Source organism: Loxodonta africana, chromosome 1 (genome assembly GCF_030014295.1).
Source record: "Loxodonta africana isolate mLoxAfr1 chromosome 1, mLoxAfr1.hap2, whole genome shotgun sequence".
Classification (NCBI taxonomy): Eukaryota; Metazoa; Chordata; class Mammalia; order Proboscidea; family Elephantidae; genus Loxodonta; species Loxodonta africana.
Genome location: NC_087342.1, coordinates 226,087,411 through 226,093,410, shown reverse-complemented (window position 1 = coordinate 226,093,410; position 6,000 = coordinate 226,087,411).

The following is a 6,000-nucleotide window of genomic DNA, read 5'->3' as shown; positions in this document are numbered from 1 at the left end:
TGTGAGTTGAAATCAACTCAACACCACCCAACAACAACATTATTACTATTATTTTTACCTTTTCATTGCATTAACCAGAACTTCCAAAATGATATTACTAATAGAACTAGACACGTTTTCTTGCTTCTGATTTTAATATAACATTACTAGTGTTTCACTCATAAGCCTGATTTGGTTTTAAAAAGGTAGCCTTTAGCCGATATCAATATTTCATTCCTTATGATTCCTTGTGATAACATTTTCTTGAGAAGAGTTATATGGATTTAATTACAGAGTAGGGAGGAAAAAGCAACTTTAATTGAATGCTAGAACATCACATTGACTTAGATTGGAGAGCTAGAAAAGGAGAAGAGAAGGAAACGCTTGTAATGAAGGACCACTTGTCACATGTCAGTGGGGAGATATGAATCTGCTGAGATGCGCTGACTTGTTGATTCATCTCTGGAATTCAAATTTTCACTCATCTCCTGAGGCTGACAAGCATAACTTGAAAATTAGGGCACTGCGTTTTGATCAGCTCAAGGATAAATAAGGAACCAAAATGAGTTGTTTGAGGAAAGTATGACTACAGGGCTTGCGTTTGATCAGCAATCTTCGAGTTTTTAGGTGAAAGTAAGATACACGCATAAAATTTCTTGTTTGTTCTTTGAAAAATATTTTTAGCAGTTTATTAGTAGTTTAACCTCTGATCATCCAGAAGAATGGTTGTCTCAAGAGGGTTGCTAGGGTTTCCTGCTTGGAGACTTCAAAGTTGTAAAGGAGACAGAAACAGCTCAAACAAATTTAGTAGCACTTACGTTTTGGTATTTCTAGGCTGAGATATTGGATAACCAGGGTGAATAGTCAAATAGCCTCCTATCCCCCTTTCTTGTCTTCTTCCTTGATTTTCTCTGATAATACTCCTTTCTTTCTCCCGTTATCACAGTCATGAAACACACTGTGACTTTCCTTCATCATGTTAGTCATGCTTACATTTGATCCAAGCTAAGGAGGAGAAGCTGCTTGTCATACTAAGATAAAGCATGCAGAGATACTACAGAAAAAGTTTCCTGTGCCCTAGGGAAAATCTTTTTTTTTTTTTTAATTCAATTTTACCAAACAACCGTATTTAAAATATTGTGGAATTGTCCAGCATGGAGGGGTTTTACAGCCTGGGGAAAGGGGGACCAAAACAATATCAAACAAAGCCTCTTTCTAGATTAAATCCCAAATGGAGCCCAAGATTTAGATGAACTTCGACTAGACTGGGGACACAGTCTTCTTCAACCTTGATATTTACATCACATTATAGCTCTCCTTGGACTATTACCTGTGGATTGATTTCCAACGGGTACTGTGATTATCTTGTTATCCAGTGATTTCCAATGTATTACTAATAGGGCGAGGTACACGTTAACTGTCACATATGTGTTCAGTCCTTGCCAGAAAACCAGTTATCGTCTTCAGTTCCGACTCATGGGGACCGCATGTGTGTGAGAGTACAAATGTGCTCCATAGGGTTTTCGATGGCTGATTTTTTAGAAGTAGATTACCAGGCCCTTCATCCATGGCACCTCTGGGTGAACTTGAACCTCCAAGCTTTCAGTTAGCATCTGAGCGTGTTAACTGTACCACCCAATTTTTGCTTACCCCTTTGGAATCTCTCTGGAAACCCTGGTGGCATAGTGGTTAAGTGCTACAGTTGCTAACCAAGAGGTCAGCAGTTCAAATCCACCAGGTGCTCCTTGGAAACTCTATGGGGCAGCTCTATTCTGTCCTATAGGGTCGCTATGAGTCGGAATTGACTTGACAGCAGTGGGTTTGGTTTTTGGGGTTGGACTCTGTACCTTGGCATGTGCTGAAAGGAGAAGGGGCATGGATGGTTAATTTTTTGTGTCAACTTGGCTAGGCTATGGTTCCACTAGACTAGTTGCAGTTCTGAAAGGTAATTCAATGCAATGCAGTATAATCACCTTCCATAATGTAATCTACTATAACATGATCAATGAATCAGCTGAAGGGAGAGTTTCCCTAGGGTGTGGTCTGCCTCCAGACTGTACATAGATACCCTGGCAGAGCTCACTCTCTCTCCACTCTGCACTTTTCCCATTGCTTGACCTACAATCTTGGCACACAAGTCTGCAGACGTCTCCAGCCTGCCGCCTGACCTATGGATTTTGGACTTGCCAGCCCCACCATCATGGTGCCAATCCCTTGAAGTAAATCTCTTTCTCATTTGTATATATCTCACCAGCTCTGTTTCTCTAGAGAACCCTAAGACAGGCTGTATGAACTTTCTGGGAAGTAGGCCAGAGTGCCAGGTTACTACCACACTGGCTTTCCTTGGAGAAGCAGCAGGTGAAAAAATGCCACTTATCAGTCACTCCTCATCTCGTCCCTACCTCCAACCCCACCGTGCGCAGAGAAATGAAAGCCAAGTGCTAACTCTGCCTGTCATTTCATTTCCCCCCTTCTCACTTTCCCCAGGGGTCCAAAACGCTGATGCAGTTCCGATCTCTGAAATAAGTGATTTAGAACTAAAACGACCCTCTGCAGTGTAAGGTCTAAGAGAGAGGGGAGAATTTATTTGCTGAGTTACTATGCAAATTTCACAATTAAATCTTAACTCAGCTCCTGAGGGAATATGAAGGATTACTGAAGGAAAGGGGCTTTGACATGATTTTTAAAAAGGAAAGGGAGTGCAGAAATAGCAGAATACCCAACTGTTTTTTTAGCAGTGCGGCTCCACAGCAATCTCTCAGTGGGAATCGCTACGGAGAGAATCAGGTAGAAAAGGGTATAAGGAAGATGTAATCAGGGGAAATGCAAAGAAACCCACTTTCTTATTTGCAAAACTGAATTAATGAATTTTTAAAAATATCCATAGCCACAGCACGCTGTCTGGGGGGAAATGCTTTCAGAGACACAGGCAGGCCCACACGTTCTCCTTCATTCCTCCCTGCTCCCCCCCACCCCCCGCCGTGTCCTCCTCCTCCAACCTCTTTCTGCATGTTACCCAGACTCTGCGGTCGTGCCGAGCGGAACCTTCCTCAGTCTCCCCTTCCTCTGCCCCATCCCTCCTGCCTCTCCGTGTGCTCTCAGCTGGGTAGTTCCAGTAAGAAACTTCTGTTTTGACAGACGGTCTCTTGGGCCTCTCCATTGAAAAGGCCAGAGCTCCCAAAGCAGCTCAAATCTTTGCCTTTAAACAGCTTCTCACTTGTCTGAACTGCATGCAGAGAGCAGTGGTCTCAGGGGCTGCTGCTCACCCAGGCTTCTTGTGATTACCTCAGCCCCAGAAAACCGGCCCCCCTCAGAAGGATGCCCCCTTGGCAGCCCCTCACCCCTGGTGCCACCAGGCTCTGCCTCAGAGCTGGGCTCACCCAGTATTCTGAAGGCCTCCCTGGTCTTGGGCTCCTTGGAGCAAGAAAGACCTTTCTTTCCTCCTTTGCTCCGTGTCCAGTTAAACATGATGAAGGCAGCGGGCTTGTCCTTGCTGGCCTGTAACTGAAAGTTCCATGACAACAACCTTGGTTTGTTAGTGCAGTTTCGTCTCTAAGAAGGAGACACGTTTTGTTTTGTAGGAAAGAATGAGCGGAGCAGCCAGCCCCACACGTAGGCTGCCTATTAAGCAACCTGAGGGCTGACATACGGTGAGTCGTTTGTATCCTAGACAATTAGAAAAGTGAGGTTGAGAATTCCCACAGCTGCCACGCTAGAAATGCACCCATTTTAAATCCCTTTTCTTGAGTCCCTTCTCTGGTAAAAATCTTCCCCAAGGAAGTCAGGTTGAAGTAACTAAAGGCCTTAGGGCTTTTTTGTGTCTGCATCTGGGTCCGTTGTACCTAGGAGAGTGGAAAAGTTACTGGAAAAGGCCACAAAAGCAGCAAAACAATGGAAAGCTAGGAATGAGTTTCTCCTTAATTGCTCTGGTGGTTAAGATAAAGGAGAGAAAAACTTTCTGGGCATTCTTCTTAGAGCATTGGGTTTTCCTGGTTCTGGTTAAGTTTAGGAATCAAATAGCAACATACCGAGCCAAGGATGGGCCTCTCTATTCTGCCTTCCCCAAAGTTCATTTCTATGGGGACAATATGTGTATTTTCCTTGGGGCTGGAGGTAAGTTTGCAAATCTTGATAAAGTTTAGATTGAGGGCATTAGTAAGTCAAATGAGATGTTGGCTACGATAAGAGCAAGAAATCATCACAACCGTGGAGAACTTTCTTCAGCTCAGGGAATGTAGTTCTCTTTCAACAAACGATGAGTATCTTTTTTCCAGTATAACTTTGGTGTGAAGAAATTCATACTTATGTCTAGACATCTTACATACAGACAGCTTAGTCTGTGGTATCGCTGTAGGGAAGTTACATATTTCAAAAGATATTAAACACTGTGCTCCTTGTATAGACACCTTTTGATTGTCAATTTTTGTTACACTTCTATTGAGATATTTTTCCAAAACTTTCATGATACCATCCTATTTGATGCTCACCCCAACCCTTTGAGGCAGCTGGGACAGGCAGGCCATAAATGGATTATTTGGAACTAAAACTTATATGTTCTTATATGGGGTAGAAGGTACTTTTCATTATAACATATCCCCTTTCCTATGCTCCTAAATGGCTGAAGAAAAATGGGAATTTTACCAGCCTTTTTTTGAGCGATGAATGCAATTGGTGAGGGAATTCAACACAAACGCCAGGAAGCTAGGCGGGCTTTCAGTACAAGAACAGACCTCAAAACCCGAAAAACCAAACATGGCGCTATGAACTAAAACCTGACTCATGGAGACCCCAATGTGTGACAGGCTAGAACTGCCCCGCGGGGTTTTCTTGGCTGTCATCTTTATCAATGCTGATCACCAAGCCTTCCTTCTGTGACGCTGCTGGGTGGGTTTGAAGCACCAACCTTTAGATTAGCAGTCCAGCATAAACCATTTGCATCTCCTAGGGACCTTGGAACCAGTCTCAGGTATTGATTGTTCTAGGGTGCTCTGTGATGCAGGGATCCCCTCAACACTGCTTGCTAGTGCTGCTGTCCACCATCCTCGGGCGCTTCTAGTGACAGAGCACTCTCCAGTCTCATTGGACACCATGCATCCTTGAAATATTCTTTCTTAAATTAAGCTTCCTTGTAACTTCTGCCCATTGGTCCTCATTGTCCCAGTTTTACCATACACTGAGAGAGCAATCCCTAATTTTATTTATTCAACCAGCATCTATTGAGCAGATACTATGTGCCAGGCATTGTTCTAGGTGCTAGGCATACGGTAGTGAACCAACAGACAAACCCCCCATCTTTAGGGGCTTCAGTTCCAGAGGAACTTAGTTAGGAAAAGAGAAGTGCCAATGCTATTGAGAACAATAAGGCAGGGAATGGGGATTAGCAGTTGTATTAGTCTCCTCATATAAACTGGATGGCTTAAAGCAACAGGAATTTACGTTCTCAGTTTTTTAGGCCAGAAGTCTGAATCTAGGGTGTCGGCGGGTCTACACTCTCTCTCAAGTCTCTAGGGAAGATCCTTCCTTGTCTCTTCCAACTTCTGGTGACACTAGACATGCCTTGGTTTGTGGCAGCATCACTCCAGTCCCTGCCTCCATCTTCACAAAGTTTTCTTTCTCCCTGTGTGTGTGTCTTTCCCAGTCCCTTTCCTGTCCTTATGAGAACACCAGTCACACCAGATCACCCTTATGACCTCCTCTTAACTAATTACAACTGCAATGACTCTATTTCCAAACGAGGTCACATTCCCAGGTACCAGGGGTTAGGACTTGAGCATATCTTTCTGGGGCACACAATTCAACCCGCACCAAGAGTACCAGGGGAGGGAAGTTCAATTTAAATAAGTAAAGCTTGTGAAGGTGGGCAGTGTAGGTTCAGCTTGCCTTTGGCTTTTCTCTGAGTGAGATGGGAAGCCACCAGAGGGTCGTGGAGAAGGTCATGATCTGACAAGTCTTTAAAGGAATGCTTTGGTTCTTGGGTTTAGAATAGATTTGGGTATAGGATGAGGGCCAGGCAAAAGTGGA